The sequence below is a fragment of the Populus alba genome, chromosome 7, assembly GCF_005239225.2.
Source record: "Populus alba chromosome 7, ASM523922v2, whole genome shotgun sequence".
Lineage (NCBI taxonomy): Eukaryota > Viridiplantae > Streptophyta > Magnoliopsida > Malpighiales > Salicaceae > Populus > Populus alba.
In genome coordinates this window covers 9,239,052-9,252,543 of record NC_133290.1, presented here as the reverse complement: position 1 = coordinate 9,252,543, position 13,492 = coordinate 9,239,052, and the positions used below count along the sequence as shown (strand labels likewise).

At 30.9% G+C, this 13,492-nt stretch overlaps 1 long non-coding RNA gene across 1 annotated transcript; it reads right to left on the bottom strand.

Annotated features, from left to right (window-relative positions):
- Positions 1-5,980: 5,980 nt before the first annotated feature.
- LOC118045581 (uncharacterized) lies at positions 5,981-10,863 on the bottom strand. Its single transcript, XR_004687012.2, has 3 exons — positions 9,998-10,863; positions 6,443-6,475; positions 5,981-6,351 (listed from the first exon to the last, which is right to left on the bottom strand). It is a non-coding gene; the product is annotated as an uncharacterized lncRNA (long non-coding RNA).
- Between the last annotated feature and the right edge of the window lie 2,629 nt (positions 10,864-13,492).

Genomic DNA, 13,492 nt, shown 5'->3' with positions numbered 1-13,492 from the left:
ATTCCAAAAAATACAAAAATCTTATTTTGGGGGGAATTCATCTATCATTCACCATTAATGTTTGGATAAAGAAAATCCCAAAGAGATAAATATCCAAAATATTATTGGGAATAATTTGTTATTATTCACTATTAATATTTGGATAAAAAAAACCTTAAGTGGTAAATATCCAAAATAATTTTCTAGAAATAATAAGTCATCACACATCCTTGAAAGAAGCCTTGATTATAATTGAGGACATTTTAATTTTTTACTCCATGGTTTATGAGCCGTGAAAGTATGAAATACTAAGGTAAAAATAAGTTTTTAAAGCGCCCTGAATTTCCTTAGATTTATAAATTTTTTTCCCTCCTCCTTGCAATTTACGAGGCGCAAACTCTTAAAATACTAAGGGGGAAATGAGCTTTTAAAGCACATGGAATCTCCTTCGATTTCTGTCTTAATAAATTTAGTCTGAATCAAACACAATTTCAAGAGATCTACATTGGTTCTCCTTGGTACTTTGTAGACATATCTAAGGGTGTGATTCACATTGACCGAGGGTTCTTTCTTTTTAGACTTTCAGTCCAAGTTTGTTCATCATAGCAAAACGTATCCTAGGAAAACTGATGGGATTAGAAAACACCAACACTATAGCAATTATAAGGCAAACCAAACACCAAGCAACTTATCTTAGGTAGGGCGTACTAGGGGGGTTAATACCTCCTTTTATGCGACCAGTCCCTTGCCTTAGAATCTCTAAGAGACCAGTTAGGTTTTCTAGTGACCATAATACTAGGTGGTGACTCCTTTACACAACACAAAAGAAAAACCCGAAATCAATCGATGGTCGCCGCGACGCTGTGCTTTGCCTCGAGGGTGCGACAGAGGCCTTAACAGAGATAACCATTAACAACGTGTTTTCATTCATCTAAAAGAATATCATATGCCAATTTGGGCTCCCCAAAGTCTTAATTACAAATAATGGAATGTAGTTTGATAACCACAATATGAGAGAGCATTGTCAAAGGCTTCATACTGATCATCATTTGTTCTTTGTATCATATTTTTAGACCAATGGTCAAGCTAAATTGACTAACAAAGTCTTTCTTAATAGACTCAAGAAAAAGATAAAAGAAGCCAAGTCAAAATGAACAAAGTTGTTGAATTAAATCTTATGGGTTTACATAACAACTTAGAAGATGTCCACTAGTGAAACTCCTTTTCTCCTTACATATGGAACTAAAGCCATAATCCCTATTGAGATTGGATGTCCAAGCCACCGGATGGTTCATTATACCTCAAAAAGCAATGAACAAGGTCTTAGGACAAATCTCGACTTCTTAGAAGAATCTCACCTGACTGCTGCAGTTAGAAATAAAGCCTATTATCTCAAAACTACTCGATATCACAATGTTAAAGTGAAGAATAAAAGATTTAAATTTGGAGATTTGGTCCTAAGGAGATTAGAAGCTATAGGCAATTGAGAAAGTAAGGGCAAGCTAGTCCCAAAATAGGATGGTGCTTTCAAAGTCATAAGAGTAGTCAAGGTAAATACCTATTATTTACAAAAAATGAAAGGGGAAAATCCCCTTCACACCTAACATTCAAACCACTTAAAATTGTACCATGGTGAATAAAAATGTATATTTTCATTTATGAATATCTCATCTCTTTTTCTATATTTTTCCTGTTATTTCTCTAAAGGGATTGGTATGTGGTCTTTCAAAAGGCAATTGTTCTTTATTTCTCCAAAGGGATTGATGTGTGGTCTCTCTAAGGAAAATCATCCCTCAATTCTCTAAAGAGATTGGTATGTGATATCCATCTAAAGACGCGATTCCATATCATGGCTAGCAAGACTAAAGGACTCATAAGTGCACCTACCACTAAAAGTTCCTCTCTGTCTTAAAAAAAAAAAAAAAAAAAAAAAAAAAAGGGCAACAACAACATTACATAGCCAAAGCCAGACAATTACACCGTTAACCTCGCCAATATAATATGGTTGTTAAACATAAGAAGTTTGCAATTACAAATCTCTTCTAAGTATGAACGCTGAATATGTTTCAAGTATGCGTGTATGACCCCTACAAAACTAAAACTCATTTGTAATTCCCTTTCAAAAGTGTTTTTTAAGTATAGGCATTGGACCCTTACAACTTATTATGTAAGTATGGGCATTAGATCTATACTAGTTTTTATTTTTTAAATACAGGCGTTGCACCCATATTGGTTACATAAGAACTTCTTCCTTAATTTTTAGGTATAGGCATTGGACCTATACTGGTTGCTTGAAAAGTCCTACCAAAAAACTTAAAAAATATAACAATTTAAAAGACTTGGAAAATATATTAATTCAAAACAAATAAAAAATATATCCAAAGGCCTCATGGCTAAATTCAAGGCTTGAAAGCCAAAATATTCCTTACAAATAAAACAAACAAAAGGGAAGATCACATATCCATCCCAAGCTACTAGGCAATATAAACCCTTTCCTTTACTGAGGCGGTCCTAGTGGGGAAGATGTCCTCAAAGTCAGGAACTTGGCCATTAGGGAAGGACTCATTGAAGTCTACTTGTTTTCCCCTTGAAAGGTTAAAGAAATACAAGTTAGATATGGACATGAAGAGCCTATCCCTTATGGCCTCTGTTAGAAAAACAGACTCCCTAGACTTAGCATAAAACTCTTGTAAAGACTTCTTTAATGTCTCTACCCTCAATTAGGAACTTTAAGCCTTTATTTTCTCAGCCCATCTGCTTTTCGAATAGGCACATATCATGAAGGTCTAAACAATAAAAAGGAAAAAAATTCACATCTTTAAAACTACATAATACATTAGAAGAATGAAAAGACTTAAGGATTTCTCATACATGGAAGGCCATATGCGCAGTAATAGTTAGATAGCGTTGGTAATTGGAGTCAGTAAATGCATTTATATCAAACGGAAAGGTGAGGAACCTATCTAAGATGTCCATCACCTCTAGTATTCATATTCTATCCATTTCTCTCTTTTTTATTCCATTGGAACTCTTTCTCATTTAACTACTAAAATCATTTCATCTTTTATTTTCAACTTACATTCAAGATTCTATAAGATCAACCACAATTATTTCCGCCTAACCAATGCCAATACCAATACCAATCTCACTAGCATCATCATCACCTGGTAGGCATTGATGCATAGCGATCCCCTTATCCGGGACCCTAACAAAAACTAAATATATGTTAGTCGATTCATCAACCTTTCCATTTACACACAACATCCACAATTCAACTTTCCCTCCTTTTTCTCAAACCCTAGCCATATCACATACCATATAAGAGTGTCAAAAATATATTTTTAAGAGCCTATTTATTTTATTTATTTCAATCTTCCCTTTTAACATCAAAATATAACATTTTTATTGATTTTACTAACTTTCTGAACAATGTTCTTCTAAACACAGTCCTTGCCATTTCATCATTTTTCCTCATTTCAACACAATTAAACACACGTCATCAAGCTAAATATGTCAAATTAAACATCCTCCCCCTTTGATGCATAATTGGCCGAAAGCATGGCTGTGAAGAACCAAGAGTTTCCTCTTTCCTTTCATGCTAATTTCATTCAATTCACACACACATTCATATCAAAAACAGCCTATTATAATAAATTCAATAAGAAAAACCACAATTTTCCCCATTTCCTCTTTGCTCTTTATATGGTTGACTAACTTTCCTTGCCCCCACTCATGTGGTCGGCTTTTATATCATTCCAAGCTGTCTTTAGAAATTAGGATAACAAGCATAATAACCTTATAGAATTTTTTTCCTAACAACACTCATGACACCAATCGTCATGTTTAATCATGTTTCTACTCTTAAATTTCTCATCCTTTACTATCATATATCAACATACAACATAAACAAATAAAATTTCAGAATGTATTAAACTCTTTAAAATATAAAGATATGAGGTGGTAAACACCTACCTATTCCTATCAATGGTCATGTTTCTGCTAGCTTGAGGTCCCGCAGTCAATGCCTCTCCTACTCCATACAAGACCATCATTTAATATTATTCATTTCTTTTTTCATTTCTTTTTCTTATCAACTAGCAAGCATCATTATATAATTTCATGCAAGATTTTCATATCTAAATTAGATCATTATTTCACGTTTACATAGTCACTTGTTAACCCGAACCGTGTAGACTTTTCTAAGCTAATTTCTTAACCCAAACTTACCTCACTGTAATCACTTTATATAGGATTCTAATTTTCTATTATTTTTTGTTCTTAAGGTTGTCCAAATCAGCCCCTTAACACTTATTAGTAGGGTTATCATAACAACCTTGCTTTAGTTTCTTGGAGACACTTTTGATCCCTAACAACTTTATACTTAAGGTTGTCTTTCTAGCCCCTGTTTTTTTTTTTTAATTTTGGAGATGTATTTAGCCCCCCCCCCTCTAAACATAAACTTTCAAGTCTGTCACAGCAACCCCAAAGTCTCCTAAAACTTAAATCTCTCTAATGCTCCATTTCCTTATAATTTTAAGGTTGTTTCAGTTCACACAAAACTAATTTTGGCAACAGTTTCAAACAATCATAAACACAAAAGGAATAATATTCCAGACAATCCATATGGTAAAGTTGTAATTAATTATTATAGTTATAACATATATAAATATCAACTTCATCCAATGATGAAATTTCCAGAAAATTAGGTTTAACCAAATTGACCTAAAACTTGCAAACCAATTGTGTAAGAAGCATAACTTCTGTTTGGATTGTTTGTTTCTGTTCTCCACCATTCCAAATCTAGATAGCATAAGGACGAACAATATATCCAACTTATATCCTGATCCAATAGTGGACAAGGGCAAAAATGGTCAGCAATAGAGATTGTCTAAAAGTGTATTTTCCCAAACATTTTCATCTCGTGATATCTATCAAACGGAGACTGGTATAGAAGATCCCTCCAGTGATAATATAGAAGACATGGAAGATAATAACACATCCAACGGTGGAAAGTGGAGTTATAGTTGTTGTAGTTTCTGTCATCAATATGTCTTCTCTCCAGCCTCTCTCTAAACTCTCTAAACCACCCAAATATCTATATTTTATCACTTATTGACTTTTTAACCACTCTAGTTTAACATTTTGGTGTAGATTTCATCAAAGAATGAGAAGAAAAGATCAAAGAACCCTAACCCCTCTCTTGCTCTTACAAGTCACTACAAGAGAGAAAATAGAATGGTATTTATACTATTATCTTCTTGTTAATTGCACCTTTACCCCTATCTTTTTTTATCATTTGTACATAAACCCCTAACCTTCTGTTATTTGAACATTGACTCCTCTTAGTCTTACGTATTCATTTTGTCCTCATAAATTTTTCTTTCTAACAATTTATACTATATTCACTTTTCATTTCACTAATTTCATCATTTTTATCGTGATTTAGGTTTCTTTAATTTAATTTAACCCGTTTTACTATCGGTTAAATTTTTTATATTTTAATAATCTAGAAAAATTATAACCGAGGGTTTACAAGAGATCTTACCTTGTATTTGTTTTAGTTAGGTGATGATGATGTAATTTTATATATGTTGACTACCCTTTGTAATGTAATTTTGAGAATAACTTGTATATAAATGAAGTACTAAGAATGTTCGTAACTTCATTATTAAACTTTTTTCATTGGGTTTGTAATATGATATTTAAACCTACCATATTTTTATGAAATTAATATTGTATGTATTTAGTTTATAGCATTCATATATTTTGTTTTTGTCACTTATTGTAAAATAGTTTAAACCATAATTGTATATTAAGTGTGAAATGGAGAATCGGGAAGGATAGATGATTCTAATCTTGACTGGTGATGTGACTGGTTAAGGTCTAGAAAATTTGAACAATGTTAGGATGGTGATATAAATGTGTATACAAGAGTCGATGACTTGGGAATGGTATTTATTAAAAAGGAACTATGTTGAAATTATAGTGGAGCCATAAATGATATAAAGGTTGCAACATGATACTAATATATAAAAAAAAAACAATTACCTTATTTTCATGAGTTTAAGGCTCAATGAAGTTTATAACAATGAGAAAGGATGGGATGTTACAATGTTGATATGGCTTGTTGAAGTAGGAGTGTTAGTTGGTTAAGGGTTCACCTCTACATCATAATTTGAGGCGATCGAGACTCTCCTTCTCTTTCATCATAAGGAAACCTCCAGGATAACCAAAGCTGGGGTTGGCACCTTAGGACCTCTTGATATGGGAGAACGAATTCCCCCTGCCACTTTTTGACACACCTCCTCAACAGAAGGGATAGTTGTTGGGGTCTCCTCAACTTCCATGGGAACTACTCCTTTAACCCTTCTCCTACATATCAAAGGTAGGTTATCTTTAGAGGAGGAAGCATGATTGTGTGAAGGTGTGGTCACATGACTAAGCATGGATAATATGGACTCACTAACTTCAAATCTGGTGGCCCTTGGCAAAGATCCTACACATGAAAAATGCCGAAAGATGAATAACAAGAGAAAAAAATAACACGTGAAATTAAAATTACAAGAAGATCCATAAAACCCTTGTGCCATGCAATTAATCTCATACTCAGTATAGATATCATATATTCTATTACATATCCTCTCTTCCTCCTCGTAGAGGAATGATTTATCATTAACTTTGGCAAATGGTGCTCTTTGTAAATAGGTACAGCCCTATATGGTAATGTACTCGTCTTAAGGTCTAGTTATGCCCTTGAACTTCACTATCACTTATTTTCCTCCCTACTTGTACAACTGAAAGGGTTTTCCCTTGAAGGTATCTTTTATAAGCCCTCTTGGCTTATTGGAAAAATTAAACAACCAAGGGATAAAAGGTCCCCCTTCACCACTACTGATCAAGGTGCAATACTACCTGAACAATTTGACCATAGGTTCCTCCCCCAAGACCCTCATCAAATTGTCAAAAACAAATAAGACAATCCACCCATTGGAATAGAACTGAGCAAGGCTTAGTTTTTTCTAAAAGAGAATGTCATTTACAAACCCCTGAAAATGAAACAAGTACCTATACTTGTATATGCATATGAGGGTAGTAATAATGAAATTACCCCTAATAGGCTTGTTGTTGACCTGGATAACATAGTCACTAGCCTCTGTTATCAAAACCTTGTAACTCCCTGGTTGTTTAGAGTTGGCTAGGGACACTTGGTCAAAAAAACAATGCATTTAACCACATCGAGAGGCATCCTTGGAAACCTTTCATGTCCTCTAAGATTTGAAACCACTTGAGGACTTCTATCTCTTCTATTTCCAGTAGAGAAGGGTTAAGTAGTGCCAAATTTTTTTTCAGTTTGGGTTCAGTTCGGTTTTTTCAGTTTTAAGTTTATAAAACCAAAACCGAACTAAACCGATTGATATTTTCAAAATTTTAATCAGTTTAATAGGTTTTTATTCACAGTTCATTTTTTTCGGTTATTTTTTTCTGGTTTTCTCGGTTTAATCAGTTTTTCTGTTTTTTTGCTCACCCCTAAAATATAGTTTAGCCCTTGTATATTTAACATTATTCAATTCAAATAAAATTTTTAAAAGTTTCTCCATAATAAACATACGTATATGTAAATAAAATTGATTTATCTCGTAATATCTTCTTGAATTTGAATATGAGATAATAATTTATAAAAGAAACTAACTTATAAACTGCACCAATAAGTCAACTACACAAAATGGTTTACTTACTTAATCATCTTTATTTAGAATTAACTAAAAATTACAATTATAAATTCACCATTATGGTTTTGACAAGCATATCATATCATGTAGTATCAATAACCCTTAATTCATGAAGTATAGATAAGATAAACGTCACTTTTAGCGTCATTTTAACTTCGTGTTATTTGTTTCTCTTTTGAATTCAATATAAAAAAAAAACAAAAAACAAAACAATAATTCATTCGTAGTACACTATTGATGTCACTATTCATCCTACAATGTTTTTTTTATCCTCAAACTTTACTTCCTTGCTATTTAATCTTCGCAATGTTTACATCAATTCATGCATTATAATTCATTTTCATTTTGTTTTATCAGATGTGCAAAAGAGTATTTCTTCTATGAATTAAACACTAGTTTTATGAAAAAGAATTATAATTTATTGTTGCAAGAAAAAAAATTAGAAAAACAAGGACCATATTAATTATATATAAAAAAAAAAAAAAAAGTAAGCATTTCATTTTTCTTGTTCAATAGGTGAAAAAAAAAAAACTATAGTTGTATCCTTGAAGTTTCATAGTTTTATGTATATAGTCCATATTGTTTAGGAGTTTTATATTTATATCTTAAACTTTACTTTGTTTACATTTTACTCAAATGTTAAGCAAGAGCGAGAAATCAGTCAGGAAAAAAAAAAAAAAAAAGGGGGAGAGAGAGAAAATGTTCTATTGACTACCATTTTGGGCAAAAAAAAAAAAATTCAATCTTGATGCAATAGGTTTTTAAAGAGTGGAGTTCCATAGAGGTATTTAATGTATTTTCATGCTAATGTTTACCTGAACGTGTATTTTTTTTATTATGAAATAGAAAATTACATATTAATTGCTCATATTATCCATTAAGCAATTTTCTAAAGTAATATCCAATGATGATTCATTTATCTTATATTTATTTTTTCCAGATCAATATAATTAGCATGTCACAAAAATATTTTTTTTCATATGGATATTTATTATAAAGTCTCATATTAAGAAATTTTTTTATCTTTTCAATCAACTTTTCAAGATAATGCTAAATGTTGGTTTATTTAGCCTTAGTCGATCATAAAAAATAAAATCCCCAACCAAGACTTCAATAATTATTTATTTGAAAGATGAGTAGAAAATATTTTTACTATGTAATTTTGTTATGCTTTTAGTCAACTTTTAAGGATAAAACCATTGATGATTTATTTATCCATAGTTAATTTTGATTATTAAAACTCTTAACACACTATCAAAACTTGAATAATTATTTATTTGAAAATGGGTAAAATATAATTTTGACAACTAATTTTATTATCATTTTGGTCAACTTTTAAGGATTAATCTCCTTGAAAGTTTATTTGTTATATGTAAACCCATGGATGATAAAAAAAAATTAAAAAAAATAAAACAAAACAAAATTATGATTTGAAAATATTTTTTTCAATGTGATTTGATTGACTTTTAAAAATAAAACCCACTAAAAGTTTATTTATCCTCGGTCAGTTAGTGTAACCGAAAATTATAATTAAAAAAATATTTTTTATAAATGATCTTATTTTTATTATTTTTTTTTAATTTCTACGATAAAATTTATTTTGAAGTTTTTCATCCAATATTATTCTATAATAACAAAACCAAAAATGAATATTTATGAGAAGAAAATAAATATATATTTTTTAAAGTGATTTTATTGTTATTTTAAATTGAAGAATAAAAACATGTTGGTGTTTTTAATTCTATATCAATCTATAATAACGAACCTCAAACAAATATTTATGAGAATTTTTTTTTTTCAAATTGATCTTATTATTATTTTTAAATTAACTTTTAAGAATAAAATATGTTGAGAATTTATTTTTTAATCTTATGTTAATATATGATAATAAAATCATAAACAAATGTTTATGAGTGGAAAATATATATTTTTTTTTAAATAATTTTATTATTATTTTTAGATTGACCTTCTTAGTATAAACCATTGTTTTTTTATTCTATATCAACCGATAATAATAAAACCATAAATACAATACAATCATTATCAAAACAAAAACAATTCACAATATCATCATCACGCAAATAATAACTTATCATAATAAAATCTGAAACATCATGCAAATCACAAATAATATTCCAACATAATAAATCCAGATCTAATCCACCCATTCAAGAACACATATCAAGTAATTATAATCATTCAATAGATTAAAAATCATCAAATAAAATAATTTTTTTATCACAAAAATTATTCAACATGTTAAACAATTATTTAGGTTTGAAATCAACCTTATAGGGTGGCTGAAGTCGAATTAAAGCTATTGTAACACGAGTGGTAGTGTCGACACGTGGAGCAACGCGCGGCCATGGACAGCAACGCGTGAGGTTGACGTTCCGGTGACCTGGAGTGCACGTGGTGGCCTGTTTCGGGTAGAGCTCTTTTCCTTATTCATGGCTGCATAGGTCGTACGCCTTCACTCTCCCTAAAATGAAAGATATAACCACGGGAAGTTTCAATTTGTTTTAATTTTTTTTTTCAATCCCTTCCTTCTGATTTAGTTCAATCTCTTCGTTTTTCTCATTTCAAGTAGCCGACAATTCTGTTGTGGAGGAGGAGCTGTTGGTGTTAATGGTCAGCCATTGGTGGTGGAGCTGCTAGATACTGGAGAGGCTGTCACGATTTTCTCCTTTCTCCCTCATTCATTTGTTTCTTCCTTTTTTTTTTGTATGCTGGATTACTAACTGGTGGACAGAGGAGAGGCCGTTGGTGAGGAAAGAGGAGAGGGACGGATTCGCGACATGGAGGAGAGGTCGTAGTCGCGGGAAAGATGAAAGAAAAAGGGGCTGCTTAGCGGAGAGTCTGTTGGTCTATGACAAATGAGGGAATGGTTTAGCTTTTTTTATGGTGGTTCAAGGCTGGGAAAATGGTGGGAGATGGAGCTGTTGATCGCAGGTGCCTATGGTCGAAATTGGTTGGCTAGTGGTAGACGGCGGCTGAGAGGAAAAAGAGATTTTTAGGATTTTTTATTTTATTTTATTTTTGGCTTTAGGGAGAGGGGTCAAAGATGGAAGCAAAACCAAAAACTAAAAATGACTCTTTGTTTTCTTTTCTTCACATTTCTGAGCTTACTCCCCGTTCTCTTTTTGTCTTTTTTCCTCCTCTTTCACTACTCACACTTGCTCTATTTATGCTAACACCAAAGCCCTTCTTATTTTCTAACCTTTCACGACCTTTTTTATTATTATTATTGTATTTTTCCACTCATTTATTTTATTAGTTTTATTTTGAATTTATTAGAGCTGGGGTTTTCAAAATTCAAATTGATCCATTTTCTTCCCTTATATATATTATATTCACTAAAAAAGAAATTATTGATTTTCTTCTAATTTATTTTTTTTATTTTTTTGAAAAGTTTGTTAACTTGAAAATGATACCAAAATAATCAAAAACTATAAAATGATTGAATATTGGCTTAATAGTGTTGAGAATGTATTCTTTATAATTTTTTTTTTTTTTTTCTCTCAATTTTTAAAAAACATGTTGAAAACAGGAGGTCAAAAAGTTATAACCGTTGTCCTCTCTTTACAATACTTATGGTTTTTATAAGGAAAAATTCATTGTTCCCTTAGCTTTGTTTATCAAGTTTGTAAAGAACACAAAACGGGTTTTAAAAAAAAAACAAAAACAAAAACTTTACATCTTGCCAAATAAAGCCATAATTATATAAACATGAATGAGAGGATCAACTTGGTATTCATATAGATAAAAATAAAATGATTAACTTGTGATCTATATAAATGAAAATGAAAGGATCAGTCTGGGGTTCAATTTGACTTGGGATCAATGAGAAAGTATCAACTTAGGATCCATATGAAAGGATCGGTTAGGATCCAGATCAATTTTGAATTTATATAAAATGACCAATTTGGGATTTATATAAAAGGATCAACTTGGGATTTATGTGAACGGATCAAATCAACTTGGAATATTTCTATGAAAGGATCAATCTAGGATCTAGATCAACTTAGGATTCATATCAACTTAGGATCTATATGAACAAATCAACCTGAGATCTATTAAAAAAAAGGATCAATTTGGGATCTATATGAAAGGATGAACTTAGGATTTAAATCAACTTGGGATCTATATAAACAAATAGGATCAACTTTCGATCCATGCAAATGAAAAAGGATTAATTAGGGATATGTATTGATGAAAGAAACAAGATCACCCTAGGATCCACACTTCTAAAAAATGAATGGGATCATTTTAGGATCCATCAAATGAAAATAAAAAAATCGACTTGAAATCCTTCTAAATAAAAATGAAAATGATACAATAATTATATAGTTTAATTTGTCTCACCTAGCAATGAGATTTGGTCAAATATGTCTAAATTACAGAGTTTAACTTGCAATTGTTATTTGCTTCTTTTTGCTTTTTAAAAAAAAACATTACATAATGAGAAGTATTACCCCTAAATTAGAAGTTTTAAAGAAGTAAAATGAGAAGAAAAGTTCAATTTCTTCACTTCTTTCTTTATCTCTCTCTATGTTTTCAAACCTCCCTTTACAAGCTCCAATTCTTTAAAATAGGATGAATATCACCTTTAGATCATTCAAAATATCATTAACAACCTTAATCTATAAGTTTTGATGAATTTTTTGGTGGAAAAATAGGTGAGATTAGCAATTTTCCTCTCTCTTTTTAAAGTTGTTGGTCAGCCACTGGCTTCCTCAAGAAATTTAGTCTATTTTAGGTTAATTACATCAATGCTTGTAGCATATTAAATGCTTATTTTTACCGAACCACTTTAATACCGAACATTGATACCTCATCTTTGACTTATCCTATTTTTCTTTACTTGTTTCTTTATCTACTTTTTATTTAATTTATTCTAAAGCATATTTCTATAATTCCATATTTATTTTAAATCAACGATTTACACTAAAGTCCCCGAGCAAGGACCAACATATTAATCTCTAATCACATCCAAGATGATGGAAACATATGCTAATTTGATATGCAGAGAGGGAACACAATGGCTTTATAAACCCTTAAAAAATTGTATAAAAATATAACACCGCAATCATGTATGGATTCCAATTTTTTTCACTATTATAAAATTTTAAAAAACCCTAAATCTTAAATTTGAAGAATTAGAGAGAGAGAGAAGTAAAGATAGTCGATAATTGGATTTTAAAAAAATAATCAATGATGTTATTTATAAACCTAAAAGAAAGAAGAATAAATCGTTAAATTGCAGAGAGAGAGAATGGAGAAAAAATACATTGTGGTCATTGATCTACTACATCTTTATATACAGGGGCGGAGTGAAGGGGAGGCAAGTAGAGGCCCGGGCCCCTGCAAGACTTTTACTTTTTTTTTTTTTTTTTTAAGAAAGGCTGAAAAGAATGGGTTGTGATTAATGGACTGTGAAAAAAAAAAAAAAAAAGCATGCCTACGGGCTAGGAAAGCAATATGTGTCTCCAGCCTCCAGGGAATGAAAAACAAATATAAAGGGTGAATGTGTTTTTTGTCTTTTCCCTCCCTATGCTACAATATAACCCTAATATAAATTGTTGTAATTCCAACGCAGCCACTCAAAACAAAAACAAGAATAAAGATTCTAAACAGAATTTTTATGCGGAAAGATTGAAGCAGAGTATTGTTTGATTTATCTCTTAGTAAACAAAACAAGGTATGTAATTGGATATCGATAACTCAAATTTAAAATATATTTTTATTTTGTTTTGAGATGTTTATTAAGAATTTAATAAGAT